This window comes from Schistocerca serialis, chromosome 2, assembly GCF_023864345.2.
Source record: "Schistocerca serialis cubense isolate TAMUIC-IGC-003099 chromosome 2, iqSchSeri2.2, whole genome shotgun sequence".
NCBI classification, from domain to species: domain Eukaryota; kingdom Metazoa; phylum Arthropoda; class Insecta; order Orthoptera; family Acrididae; genus Schistocerca; species Schistocerca serialis.
This window is the reverse complement of record NC_064639.1, coordinates 330,056,852-330,072,559: the sequence shown is the minus strand read 5'-3', so window position 1 is coordinate 330,072,559 and position 15,708 is coordinate 330,056,852. Positions and strand designations below refer to the sequence as shown.

Genomic DNA, 15,708 nt, shown 5'->3' with positions numbered 1-15,708 from the left:
GCAACTTGGGCTTCAGCGAAGAAAGCAGATTCTGTCTGCGCGAAACTATTGGTCATTTGCGCGTACTACGCAGACCTGCTGAGCGCTGTCTCGTAGGGCACATTTGTCCAAGAGACATTGGCCCCATCCAAGGCGTTTATAATCTGGGGTGCGATAGGCTAAAACTCTCGTTCGTCCTTGGTGTTTCTGGAGGGGATGCTAACCAGCGGCCGGCCGGTTTGGCCGTGCGGTTCTAAGCGTGTCGGTTTGGAACCGCGTGACCGCTACGGTCGCAGGTTCGAATCCTGCCTCGGGCATGGATGTGTGTGATGTCCTTAGGTTAGTTAGGTTTAAGTAGTTCTAAGTTCTAGGGGACTGATGACCTCAGTAGTTAAGTCCCATAGTGCTCAGAGCCATGTTTTTGCTAACCAGCGCTCGGTACCTGCAAATGTTGTTAGACATGCTCTTTAGCCGTTCTTGCATACCTAGTATGCATACCTAGTATCTCAGAACCGCTTGTACTATTGATCTGTATATGTAATCATTTCAGGTACCCCCAATGCGCTGTTGCAACTAGAAATACTGAGTGAATAGGGAACCTCTATAAGCGGGTACTAATTTTATTTTGCAGCAGTGTATCCTTCATCTTACTCTTGCTGAAAGAATTTGGTTCTAAAGATTTGCCTCAGATGGTCTTTCGGTGCTATCTGCAGCGCTCTTTGTGGTGCTGTGTCCTCTCTCCTTACCCAGCCGCTGACTTGAGCCGTTTGTTGTCCGTGTAGTACCGAAAGATGCTGTACTGAAAGATTATAACTCATTGACAAAGAAAGTAAACGACTGATATTATGAAAGTAGTCTTCTGCGTAAATGTAGGCTTTAAATACCTGCTGCTGACCTCACACAAGCAGCAGGTTATGCTGAACTGTTGTGTTAGACTCGAGTCCTTAGATCCCGGACTTATTTCTACCTTATAATGTCCATTCCATCTGCATTCACCTTCGTGGTCGACGATGGTGTCGGATATCTAGTGATATGTAGTTATGCAACTTTTACCTCGGCTATTCGGTATATGCCTAGAGTCAGTGGTACATTCGCAACACACTTTCACTACGAAGGTAGACATATTCGCCGTTTCAAAAATATTGTCCTTCTCGGTCACCAAGGACAAACATAATCCCTGTTTCTAACTCGGATGTATCACGTCCTGTCTGAATGAAAACAGTATCAGTGAGGATTAAGGCTTAACATATCCTCTACGACCAGAAGATGCATCTGATAAAGCCGAGTGAAAAGCAACCTTTCCCTATCATTCACTATCCACTTAGTTGCTTTCATGCGGCTAGGATGCGCCGATTGCGACGCAACAGGCGTGTGGCCCCTAATATATAACTAAGGAAACCTTGCTGTTACGCTAGGTGGCATTACAGCCCGAGGTGTAATGGTGAGTGACGGATGTGCTTACAGCAACTTCACCGCCGACCTATATCGGCTTGTTCCGCTTGGCTATGCAAATACCGCAGGTAGAGGGGATCAGAAATGAGCTCCGTGTACTAGTGATTTGAACTCTCCAGCGGCTCCCATGACGTAATCTTCGAAATCGCCGGCTCAGTACGCTTTATAGACTCCAATCGCCTGTCTGTCGCCGCCCTTTTAACTCGAAACGTGCCGCTTGAGTCTGTTCACAGGTACAAGTGGATTATACCAGTGTAGAAAGGAAAGTGAGTACCGAGTTCGCAAGTATGACATGAGGCATTGCTGCTACATCCACAACCCCTAAACATTACGCTTATTATATTCATATCAAACACCAAGACTGATCAATATGTATACGTGTATATATCTGACCGTTTATATGTACACTGATGCGACAGAAGAAATAGGATAGTGGTATGCACATAAGCAGATGGCGGAACTATCGCGTACACAAGACATAATAGGGTAGTGCATGGACGTAGCTGTCATTTGTAGCCAGGTGACTCGTGTGAAAAAGCTTCCGACGTGATTATGCATGCACGACGGGAATTAGCAGACTTTGAACGCGGAATAATAGTTCGAGCTGGACGCATGGCATACTCCACTTCGTAAATCGTTAGGCAACTCAATATTCTGAGATCCATTCGACTTTCATGTCCTGGATCGGTGAGCCTCGAACCTCGTACCACTCAGAACACCCCCACACGCTCCGACACGACATAGAGACTGCCAGTGGGTCTGGCCGACTGCAGCTGATCCGCTCCAAGACGACCGACTGGCTGCACACCGCCAAGCCGAAACCATAAACACCAGACCAACGATGGTTTTTTTTTTTGGTCGGCAGTCTACTGACTGGTTTGATGCGGCCCGCCACGAATTCCTTTCCTGTGCCAACCTCTTCATCTCAGAGTAGCACTTGCAACCTACGTCCTCAATTATTTGCTTGACGTATTCCAATCTCTGCCTTCCTCTACAGTTTTTGCCCTCTACAGCTCCCTCTAGTACCATGGAAGTCATTCCCTCATGTCCTAGCAGATGTCCTATCATCCTGTCCCTTCTCCTTATCAGTGTTTTTCACATATTCCTTTCCTCTCCGATTCTGCGTAGAACCTCCTCATTCCTTACTTTATCAGTCCACCTAATTTTCAACATTCGTCTAAAGCACCACATCTCAAATGCTTCGAGTCTCTTCTGTTCCGGTTTTCCCACAGTCCATGTTTCACTACCATACAATGCTGTACTCCACACGTACATCCTCATAAATTTCTTCCTCAAATTAAGGCCGGTATTTAATATTAGTAGACTTCTCTTGGCCAGAAATGCCTTTTTTGCCATAGCGAGTCTGCTTTTGATGTCCTCCTTGCTCCGTCCGTCATTGGTTATTTTACTGCCTAGGTAGCAGAATTCCTTAACTTCATTGAATTCGTGACAATCAATCCTGATGTTAAGTTTCTCGCTTTTCTCATTTCTACTACTTCTCATTACCTTCGTCTTTCTCCGATTTACTCTCAAACCTTACTGTGTACTCATTAGACTGTTCATTCCGTTCAGCAGATGATTTAATTCTTCCTCACTTTCACTCAGGATAGCAATGTCATCAGCGAATCGTATCATTGGTATCCTTTCACCTTGTATTTTAATTCCATTCCTGGACCTTTCTTTTATTTCCATATACATATTGTATATGACCCGTCTCTCCCTATAGCTTACCTCTACTTTTTTCAGAATCTCGAGCAGCTTGCACCTTTTTATATTGTCGAACGCTTTTTCCAGGTCGACAAATCCTATGAAAGTGTCTTGATTTTTCTTTAGCCTTGCTTCCATTATTAGCCGTAACGTCAGAATTGCCTCTCTCGTCCCTTTACTTTTCCTAAAGCCAAACTGACCGTCACCTAGCGCATTCTCAATTTTCTTTTCCATTCTTCTGTATATTATTCTTGTAAGCAGCTTCGATGCATGAGCTGTTAAGCTGATTGTGCGATAATTCTCGCACTTGTCAGCTTTTGCTAGCTTCGGAATTGTGTGGATGATGCTTTTCCGAAAGTCAGATGGTATATCGCCAGACTCATATATTCTACACACCAACGTGAATAGTCGTTTTGTTGCCACTTCCCCCAATGATTTTAGAAATTCTGATGGAATGTTATCTATCCCTTCTGCCTTATTTGACCGTAAGTCCTCCAAAGCTCTTTTAAATTCCGAGTCTAATACTGGATCCCCTATCTCTTCTAAATCGACTCCTGTTTCTTCTTCTATCATATCAGACAAATCTTCACCCTCTTAGAGGCTTTCAATGTATTCTTTCCACCTATCTGGTCTCTCCAACGATGGTATACAGTGCAAATATCGATACACACCGCTGCTGCCACACATAGAAAGAGGAAGAACCGCGGCATAACCGCAATAACCGCAGGAAACGAAACGCAGAGTTACAGCCAAGTTTTAAAGCAGCGCATAAGCTGGGTTTGAGCGCGGCTCATCTAGTAATTACAGAATTGGCAAATTAGCTGGTTAACACATCAATAATTTAAATGGGCTAGAAATTTAAAAAAATTGAAAGGAGAGCTGCATTAGGCAGAGCTATACAGCCCTGTCTTGGTAAGGCGTAGCGGGCTCGAAAAGATTAAGTGGTGTAGGACCACCTGCTCCCGGCTGGACATTCTATCGAGCACGGACTTGGCTCCACTTTCGGATGCTGCACCTGCCCCACCAACCAGGCAGATTTCGCCCAAGCTCCACCAAAAGAAATACAAATGGTAGCCTAATTGAAAGAGAGATGCGGAATTTAGTACAAGGATTGGGCCAGGTCTCTACTATAGACAGAACGCTGCGGCAGAACAAGACAAACACGCAAATAAGTTTTCAATGAGTTAACGCAGTCAAATGAAAGAAACCTGAAAAGACGCCAAAATCTAAACACAGTTACCGAGCAGGAAGTTCGACAGCCAACTATAAACTGTACCAAACTCGCGCCACGTGGAAGAGGGGCAAACAGGTAGTCGCCACTCGGGAAGGAAACTAAACCCCAAGCAAACGCGTTCCGTAGGCTATCGAATCTCTGACTAACTGCAGGCAGAACGTAACCTTTTCAAACATTACAGCCACGTATAAGATAGTAGTATCAAACCTAGAGGTATAGCGACGCGCTATATTGTAATAAGGTATGTTAGATGTTTTTTTCTTTGTAAATATGCATATAACTTTACATGTGTGATTTTCGGTTTTTATACGTAACACCCTAATCGATGAAGATTCACGTTCGATTTGATCTGTACTTGTTGCTTCATTTCTGCATGCTAGGAGGGAGAAACTGTCTATAGTCGGCGAGAGTGTCCGCCCACAAAGTGAAAAAACAAATGGTTTAATTTTTTCTTCCGACTAGGTGAAATTGTCTTCTCTAGTAGTGTGTCACTTGAGAAAATTCCTTTCTGTAGCATCAATAGCAGCTTGTCAAAACAAGCCACCTCAACTCTCACGAAGTTCCAAAATTCCTTCGGATCTTCGCGCCTCCATTTCTTCATTAACAGGCAATGTATCCACCTGCCATCTAGCCATTTCCCGTCCAGAGTCGAACCAAACAACGTATGGGTTTTCGTCGCCGCCGTCGTCGCCGCCGTCGTCGTCGTCGTCGTCGTCGTTCTGTTGTAACTCTAAGGTTTAGAGACATTGCCAGTACAATAGCTTCCCGCTGTCCAAAATCCTGTATAAACGTTGATTTGGATAAAATATCAATATGGAAGCAAGTGTCATAATATGAAACGATCAGTTCAGCACCACCACCGAGCGAGGTGGCGCAATGGTTATACACTGGACTCGCATTCGGGAGGACGACGGTTCAATCCCGCGTCCGGCCATCCTGCTTTAGGTTTTCCGTGATTTCCCTAAATCGCTCCAGGCAAATGCCGGGGTGGTTCCTTTCGAAGGGCACGGCCGACTTCCTTCCCCGTCCTTCCCTAATCCGATGAGACCGACGACCTCGCTGTCTGGTCTCCTTCCCCAAAACAACCCAACCCCATTCCTAAAAGCCAAAAAACTGAGTTCAGCGCGTAATTCATAGCAGCAATAACACAATCTGTGACAGCTGCTAAGGGCAACAACAGTCACTTAGTAAATAGGAATCTTGAGTTATATGACTGTTTTCATTGGGATTAACGATTTTATAAGAAATCAAACACTCTCTTTCCAGTTTCGTCCACTATTGCGATCTAAACTGAATGTGAGTATTCACGCCTTAAATATCCCGCTGAACCTTGTAGGTGGTCTACGTGTACAAGTCTGAAGTTTGACAGACGTACGTATGGAGCTGAGCTGCAGAGGTATGCACGTTACTTGCGTCGTGTAATGGGGGCTTAAATCGCTGTGATTTCAGTGTAAATTTTGTCTGTGAATAAGAATGTAATTTCTGTTCGTCCCAATCAGTATTTATTTCAGTTGCCTGCTGTGTTGTACTGTAGCAGTTATTTTTATGTAATTATCCAAGTTTCATTGGTTAATGTTACTTGGCAGTGAAACATTACGCAAAGTCGCTTTCGTCCTTAAGTTTTGCACACCAGTGCACGTACAATACTGGCCATTCAAATTGCTACACCACGATGATGGCGTGCTACAAACGCGAAATTTAACCGACAGGAAGAAGATACTGTCATATGCAAATGATTAGCTCTTCAGAGCATTCACACAAGGTTGGCGCCGGTGGCGATACCTACAACGTGCTGAAATGAGGAAAGTTTCCAACCGATTTCTCACACACAAGCAACACTGAACCGGCGTTGCCTGGTGAAACGTTGTTGTGATGCCTCATGTAAGGAGGAGAAATGCGTACCATCACGTTTCCGACTTTGATAAAAGTCGGATTGTAGCCTATCGTGATTGCGGTTTATCGTATCGCGACATTGCTACTCGCGTTCGTCGAGATCCAATGACTGTCAGCAGAATATGGAATCGGTGGGTTCAGGAGGGTAATATGGAACCCCGTGCAGGATCTCAACGGCCTCGTATCGCTAGCAGTCGCGAGGACAGGCATCTCATCAGCATGGCTGTAACGGATCGCGCAGCCACGTCTCGATCACTGAGTCAACAGATGGGGACGTTTGCAAGACAACAACCATCAGCACGAACAGTTCGACGACGTTTGCAGCAGCATAGACTATCAGCTCGGAGACCATGGCTACGGCTACCCTTGACGCTGCATCACAGATAGGAGCGCCTGCGATGGTGTACTCAACGACGAACCTGGGTGCACGAATGGCAAAACGTCATTTTTTCTGATGAATGCAGGTTCTGTTTACAGCATCATGATGGTCGCATCCGTGTTTGGCGACATCACGGTGAACGCACATTGGAAGCGTGTGTTCGTCATCACCATACTGGCGTATCACACGGCGTGATGGTATGGGGTGCCATTGGTTACACGTCTCGGCCACCTCTTGTTCGCATTGACGGCACTTTGAACAGTGGACGTTACATTTCAGATGTGTTACGACCCGTGGATCTACGCTTCATTCGACTCCTGCGAAACCCTACATTTCAGCAGGATGATGCACGACCGCATGTATGGGATACAGATGCTGAATGTGCTGCCCTGGCCAGCACATTCTCCAGATCTCTCACCAATTGAAAACGTCTGGTCAATGGTGGCCGAGCAACTTTCTCGTCACAATACCCCAGTCACTACTCTTGATGAACTGTGGTATCGTGTTGAAGCTGCATGGGCAGCTGTACCTGTACGCGCCATCCAAGGTCTGTTTGACTCAATACCCAGGCGTATCAAGGACGTTATTACGTCCAGAGGTGGTTGCTCTGGGTACTGATTTCTCAGGATGTATGCACCAAAACTGCGTGAAAATGTAATCACAAGTCAGTTCTAGTATAATATATTTGTCCAATGAATACCCGTTTATCATCAGGATTTCTTCTTGGTGTAGCAATTTTAATGGCCAGTAGTGTATTATTCGCTCCTTCCTCAAGGTGTTATACATTCTTGAGATCTTGTCACTAGGCATCTATAGAACAAAGAGTGTATCAAATCTAATCTACTGTGGTGTATCAAATGTAGTCTACTGTGGATATCCAGCGATTCCCCGCAGCTGCTGAGGAAGTTATCCGTGAAGTAGTTATTGCAGCATATGTCGGCGGATGTATCGACATAGATCCGTACCAGTGCAGACGTCTACGCGTAGGCCAATTTATCACATATCGACGCGTGACCGCAGCCTAATGATACGTATGCGAAGTTAACGAGGGCCCGGCCGCGTTGCGCCGGCAGGCAGCTTCGGCGCCCCTGCGGCGGCCACGTGCCGCACGCCGTCCTGTGTCTGGCCCGGTGATGGATGGCCGCAGCTGACACGGCCACCCCCGGCCTGACCGCTCGAGTGCCGCCTCTGTCCCCGGCAGACCTCCGCGCCACATACCACGCGGCGACTCTCGTGAACCCGACGCACTAGTGCAGTTCACCCCAGCCGCTGAAACCCGTGCCACGCACAGTAGCAGTCGAGCCGCAGCTCCATTTACCATTTATCCGGCAGCTCTCGTCTTGGGTTGCCTTGTGCATAAATTGAAAATACTGGTCTCGGCGTTGTATTTAGCCAGACATTTTCCACCAAAAACCGGAGATGGAGAGACCCAGACAAAGTGGTCGGGCTAAGGTATTCCTTCTTTTTAAGCTGAGTAGCAACAGACGGAAATGCACAGAAATGGGTGATTGTAATCTGCAAATACTGAAGTACAGTGTAAAACAGTTTAATAATCTTAGCATAAAATTAAATTCTTTAAACAATTCAATTTTCATAAATTCCCCTCACTGCCGTTTGCTGAAAGGGCAACGGCCTTGCCGCAGTGGCTACACCCGTTCCCGTGAGATCACCGAAGTTAAGCGCTGTCGGGCGCTGTCGGGCGTGGTCGGCACTTGAATGGGTGACCATCCAGGCCGCCATGCACTGTTTCCATTTTTCGTGGTGCACTCAGTCTCGTGATGCCAATTGAGGAGCTACTCGACCGATTAGTAGCGGCTTCGGTCAAGAATACCATCATAACGGCTGGGAGAGCGGTGTGCTGACCCCACGCCCCTCCTATCCGCATCCTCCACGGAGGATGACACGGCGGTCGGATGGTCCCGGTAGGCCACTCGTGGCCTGACGACGGAGTGCCGTTTGCTGAAAACAATACCGGTTTACCGAGTATCGAGCCAGATTTCCAACTGGATTCAAGACTTCCCTGCGCACTGACCGCAACACGTCGCTCTTAACAGAACAAAATCGACAGATAAAACGTTAATTTTCGGAGACCCCCAGGTAAGTGTGAAAGGGCCGGGTTATTGTTTATATTGTATATGGGTGATCTACACTGAAGAGCCACAGAAACCGTTTACACCTGTCTAATACTGTGTAGGGTCCCACGAGCACACTGAAGTGCCGCAACACGACGTCGCATGCACTCGACTAATGTCTGAACTAGTGCTGGAGGGAATTGACACCATGAATCCTGAAGGGATGTGCATAATTCCGTAAGAGTACGAGGGGGTGGAGATTTCTGAAGAGCACGTTGCAGGTCATCATAGATATGCTCAATAATGTTGATGTCTCGGGAGTCTGGTGGCCAGTAGTAGTGTTTAAACTCAGAAGAGTGTTCCTGCAGCCACTCTGTAGCAATTCTGGACGTGTGGGTTGTCGCATTGTCCTTCCCCAGTCCGTCGGAATGTATAATGGACATGAATGGATACAGATCAACAGATAGGGTGCTTACGTACGTGTCAACTTCGGAGTCGCATCTAGTCATACCAGGGATCCCATATCACTCCAGCTGCACACGTGCCACATCATTACAGAGACTCCACCAGCTCGATATGCAGGGTCCATGGATTCATGATGTTGTCTCCATACCCGTACACGTCCGTCCGCTCGATACAATCTGTAATGAGACTTGTCCGATCAGGAAACATATTTCCAGTCATCAACAGTCCAACGTCGATGTGATGGACCCAGACGAGGCATAAAGCTTTGTGTCATGCAAGCATCGAGGGTACACGAGTGGATCTTCGGCACCGAATGCCCATATCGATTATACTTCGTTGAATGGATCGCAAGCTGACACTTGTTGATGGTCCAGCACCGAAAACGGCAGCAAATTGCGGAATGGCTGCATTTCTATTGCGCTGGACAATTCTCTTCAGTCGTCGTTGGTCCCGTTCTTGCAGGATCTTCTTCCGGCAGCGGCGATGTCGGACATTTGATATTTTACCGAAACCATCAGATTCATGGTACACTCGTGAAATGGTCTACGGGAAAATCCCCACTTCCGCGCTACCTCGGAGGTGCAGTGTCCCATAGCTCGAGCGCCGACTATAGTATACTCACTTACATCTTGATAACTTACCGTTGTAGTAGCAGTAACCGATGTAACAACTGCGACAGACACTTGTTGTCTCATATAGGCGTTGCCGACCGCAGTGCCGTATACTGCTTTTACACATACCTCTGTATTTGAATACGCTTGTTATACCAGTTTCTTTGGCGCTTCAGTCTAACAGAAAATAATGGATGCTATTTATGACTGTTTTCAGATGACACGGGTTCTATAGCAAATCTGCAACGCCGGAAGACAGTATCGATTTGAAGAATGACGCGGAGAGGACTGATGAATGGTGCAGGATCTGGTAGTTGACTCTGAACGTAAATAAATGAGACATATTGACATAAATAGGAAAATAACTCCACTACTGTAAAAGTATGTAATTGATGACAAATTGCTGGAAACACTACCTAGCGTAAAATATCTAAGACTAACTATCCAGGGCTACCTTAAGTGTAATAGCCAACTAAAGCAAATAGCAGCAAACGCAGATATCACACCGAAATCCATAGGAAAAATCTTAAGGAAATCTAACTGATCCACGAAGGAAGTGGCATACGAGATGCTTGTTCTTGAACATTGATTATTAATATGGTATCCTTACCAGGTGGGACTCATAGACGAGATAGACAAGATCCAATGAAGGGCGGCGTGTTTCGTCACGGGATCGTTTAACTGGTACGAGCGTGCTACAGTGATACTCAACAAACTTCGTAGGCGCACGTTTCAAGAGAGGCGCTATGCATGACGGAGAGATTTCGAGAGAGCACTTTCCAGGAAGAATCCGGCAACGTATTACTTTCACCTACATAAATCTCGGGCAATGATCACAAAGAACAAATTCGTTGGTTTAGAGCCAATACAGAGACTTTCCGACGATCATTCTTGCCGCACTCCTTTCGCGAATATATCAGGGGGAGGAGAGGGGAGGGGGAGGGGCGGTGATTACTTAGTAGAGTTGTGGCGATTCGTGAATGAGTCGTTCGTTTGAACGACTCTAAATAAAGAATCGTAAGAATCGAATCGTGGTACGGACGAATCGTCGTTCAAAAGAATCGTAAGAACGATTGCGTGTTTCCAAGTAGTGACGATTCCAAGTTCCAACGATTCATCGATTCCTAGTACGCTATGCTTCGAAGGCAACTTCCCGAATCATGCCGAGTCGTGCCGAATGATTACGACCGCCAGATGGCAGTCAAGTGGAGGTTGCATGTGAACAAAGGAAGCTCGGAACGAACCAACGAAGTTCGTGGGTCGTAATATTACTCGTGAAAACCAAGCTGACATTTGGCGGTGGCTGACAGGAACGAGCGTAAAGGCATTTCCCATTTACTATCCCTATATAGCGCACATACGCGGATTCGTGTCGTCCTACGTTTCTCTGTGCTCTTTCCAATTCTACAGCACCTTATATTTCACAATAAAGCAACTGTCAGCCCTCACACACTGCAAATTTAGCTTAACTTTTGTTTCGTCGAAATACAAAGCATAGGTATTTTGCTTTTAATTTGTCTGAGAACTTGCTTCTGCCACTACTATTTATGTGAGAAGACGACATACTTCTAAAGTGTAGGATACAATCGTATACAGCGACATTACTTCACTGCTAATTTGCCAATTCTGTTAGTTCCACCAGTCCCGCCACTAAATGGCTGTCGCACTAGACCAATATTACAGAGCCTATATAGAGAGAATGTAGGCACTATAACCAATACCTTTTTTGGCGGATCGCCGTGTAATACCGTCTTTAAACAAAAGCTTTTTTATTAATAATTTACAGTTCGAGTTTTCGAATGTTATCTTGTTCAAATTCATATTAAATTTTAGTGAAGTAATGTATACGATTGAATCCTATTGTTTAGAAGTATGTCGTCTTCTCACGTAAATAGTAGTGATAGCGGCAAGTTCTCCGACAAATTAAAAGCCAAATACCTCTGCTTTGTAATTAGAAGAAATGAAAGTTAAGCTAAATTTGCTGTGTGGGAGGGCTGTCGGCTGCGTTATGAATTACAGGGGTGATGTGGAATTGGAAAGACATCTTAGCACAGAAAAACTTAGAATGATATGAGCCAAACCACGTCTGCCTCACTGCTAGATTTTGTTATTATAAAACAGACGTCAGTAGTTAGGCGCGTTCAAGCCACACAACCAAACTGACATACCACGTAATTTTGCACCAACTTCCGCACAAATCGACTCCTCTTTCCTGGCATACTGAAATAAAACAATAGATGCAATCAAATCAAACGTGACCTTTCAATAATTAAGGCATTACACGTATAAATCGAGAATCACACTTGTAACGTCATATGCATGTTTACTCATAAATACACTATTTCTGGCATATCTTATCAGTTCGATTCCAACCCCATTGACAATTTTAGACCTGTCCTGCCACCTGTGAGTAAGATGTAGAACGTTATGCATACATTGAATCATAGGAATCAAATCGCGAAAAAGAATCGTGTTGCCCAACTGTACTACTTAGTAGTACACGAAGTACCCTTCACTACCAAACTTTGGGTGGCTTACCGTGCGGCTAATTATTAATGCCGAGAGTAGTATAAACTGCCTGCGAGAATTCGATGTTCCATGCTACTGACGCATCACTCTGGAATAAGTAACCAAAGATGTATGTTTGGGTACTCTGCGTGAGGCGATTACAGAGAACGGACGTGTTTTATGTCGGAGAGATTTTGCTATTGTTGTGCGACGCTATTAAGCTCCACTGTGAATGTTTAGTTAATCGATGGCACTATAAACAAATTCAAGAAAATAATACTCATTCAAGGTGTGTAATTATCAATTTGTAAAAGATTTTACAAACGTTCTTCAGATATCAGGCGACTTAGATCGATCGGAGGTGCAGTGTAGAATGACAGTGCGAGCCTGCATCAAATGTTCAAATGTGTGGGAATTTCTAAGGGACCAAACTGCTGAGGTCATTGGTCTCTAGAGTTACACACCACTTAAACTAACTTATGCTAAGAACAACACACACACCCATGCCCGAGGGAGGACTCGAACCTCCGGCGGGAGGAGCCTGCATCTTTTCATGGTCAATATTCTTCTAGAGAATATCTCAGAAGCACTAAACTTCTCGTTGATAAGAAGTTAGACATATTAATCCATACGCATCATGCAACATTGCACCTAGTTGTGCCGAACGATCTTCGTAGCGAAATAAACATTTTAGAGTTTTCGGGCGGAGCAGTTCCGACGAGGAGTATCAGCTAGATCGACGCTGCGGGAGATATATCCAGCTCTCCTGTGGATTTAAAACTAAAGCCTTATGTTCTTTTGCTTTTAAAACACTGAAGCTAAAGCATAAATAAAACCACTGGAAATCATAACTAAAAATACCAAAAAAAATGAGAAGTAGAGAATTTTCTTAAACAAAATTCCGTATTAAATAATTTAATTACTTAAAGTATAATAAATCATGCAATCTCTTTCTTCCTGCTCTTCGGAGTTTTCTTTCTACTGTCTTTCTTCTCTTCGGCTGCTTTCCGCTTACTCTCATTTTTACTTTCTTCTTCTCCTCTTTCTTTATTTGGCACTCCTAGGTCACTGTTATAAGAAATTGTAAGTATCGTCACGGAGCCCTTTTTACGGACACTGCTTTTACCTTTTCCCCTACACAAAATGGCCAGAAACCACCTCCGAGATGGCCACTTTGCCCGTATGGAAGCCGTTACACAGAAGCTGCGTACCCTCTAACAACACGATCGAAATTTCAGTATCTAAAATGGGCTCATGGAGTCAAGATAAGACATTGTCAACGAAGTTTCATTGAAAAGATGTAATTCACATTCGCTCTCCCAATAAATGCACGTACTTAATCCTTTCTTCAAGATAACTAAAATCCACAAAAATTACGAAACCTCTGAGGAGCGGCACAGAAAAGAGGTTAGACTTCTTGAGGCGCCTAGGACCTCCAAGGAGAATAAGTTATAGCGCTTGCCGAGTGATACTAGCCCCTTATAGCCCTCAGGAGCCCAATGGTCACTTTGACCGTCATGGCCACTTTTCCTGAGTTAAACTTCTAGTTTTATGTTTTAAAAACATATGATTTTCCTAAGGTAATTAACTTATTTATTCCTTAATTAGTTTGTCTCATGCATTTGCAACCTGAACGTTAATTAAGAAGTATGTAAAGTAGATAATTGTTAAGATTTGTCCTGTTATAATATCTCTCCTACACATATTAAGTAGAAATGAATGCGGCTGGATATTTTTAATTGTTTATTAAAAATTAAAGTTAGTTTTAGGGGAGATAAACGTTAAAGTGCTTCAATTAAAAAATAATCAACAGACAGTGAGTTTTAACTCGGTTATTATAATAGAAACTGAGGACTAATTGCTCAGTGTTCTTCCCAAGGGCAAAATACACTAAAAGTGCGTCACTGAACGACATAAACAAGTGTCTATTCTTCCGGGACAGTAAACGAAATGAAATTTAATTACTCTGGTTATTTGAGTAGAACTAACTATAAATAACTGTAACATATAATCTATAAACTATAAATAACTATAACCCGCAGTTAGATATCAATTTTTTTCAATATGGAGAACGTTACTTTTCTTGGAAATCATGTCGTTGAACTCTTGACAGGGTAATTTTAAATTACATTACTATAAGATAATTTGTCGGTTTGCAATTTATTCAGTTCATTTATGAAAGAGAACAATTTGAAAGTAGCTGTCCACGTTTAAGTGTAAGAATCGACCTTTCTGTTGCATGAATTTCGTGAAGTTTTGCTACTAATCGAAGAGTTTACTGTCACCGAAAACCATGGCTTTTCTTGACAAAATGTCTATAGTTTCTGCTGCTTGTTCCTAAGTTGGAACGTTAAATAATGTCATCCACGGGAACTGCTTGAATTGGCTGTTAAATTCGTAGGTCCTGCATTTTAAGTACTCTTTGTTAATATAGGGGGCAATTTAGAACTTTTCGCTGAGGGCGTTGTTCTAGCGCATAGTAACGCAGTGTGACGCCAATGCGGGTATATAAGCATGGGCGTTTAGGCATGGAATTAATGTGCCGGTTGTATCTTTCCAACGTGCGTGCGGTAAATGTGTGAACATGAATTATGACGACTTTATTGCCAGATGCAACCAAACAGGACCAACGTGCTATTATTATTTTCTTGGCTGTCGGAGGACAAACAGAGGAAGACTTTGATCGGAGATTCTGACTGTGTATGAGGCAGCATATCTGTCGAAAAGCACCTCACGGTAAGGGGTGTTACTGCTTCACAAAACGGAAGTCCCCAAATCGCTAATGTTGTAACGTAGAAGTTACGCCAACTCAAGTGTATGATACTTCAGCACTCGCGTTACAGTCCTGATCTCTCTCCATGCCATTACTACGCCTTCCGCAGCATAAAAGAGGCCTTGAATGGCCAATGATTCCTGTCGGACGAAGATGCAGCAGGTAGTGTTCAAGCGGTAGGACGTGGTGTTTTACCAAACGGGTATCTTTAACCTACTGCGTCAGTGGATGGCTTGCCTAAATGCTCACGGCTATTTTGTCTGATTTTCGCATTGATTCTGGACTGTAGGCCTTCGAACGTAAACTCTTCGGTCGCCCCTTATATAGAAATTTTATACACGTTTGCTATAATGCATCCACCCGATTTTGTTATGTATCTGACAAGTTGCGCGTTTCCAGAATGAGACTTTTACTCTGCAGCGGAGTGTGCACTGACATGAAACTTCCTGGCAGATTAAAACTGTGTGCCGGACCGAGACTCGAACTCGGGACCTTTGCCTTTTGCGCGCAAGTGCTCTACCAACCGAACTACCCAAGCACGACTCACGCCCCGTCCTCACAGCTTCACTTCTGCCAGTACCTCGTCTCCTACCTTCCAAACTTAACAGAAGCTCTCCTGCGAACATGCAGTGTGA

General features: G+C 44.4%; 1 protein-coding gene across 1 annotated transcript in view; it reads right to left on the bottom strand.

Moving 5' to 3' along the window:
• LOC126457140 (potassium voltage-gated channel protein Shaw-like) overlaps nucleotides 1-15,708 on the bottom strand; it is a 363,860-nt gene that overhangs the window by 157,149 nt on the left and 191,003 nt on the right. The gene's annotated exons all lie outside the window — the stretch shown is intronic.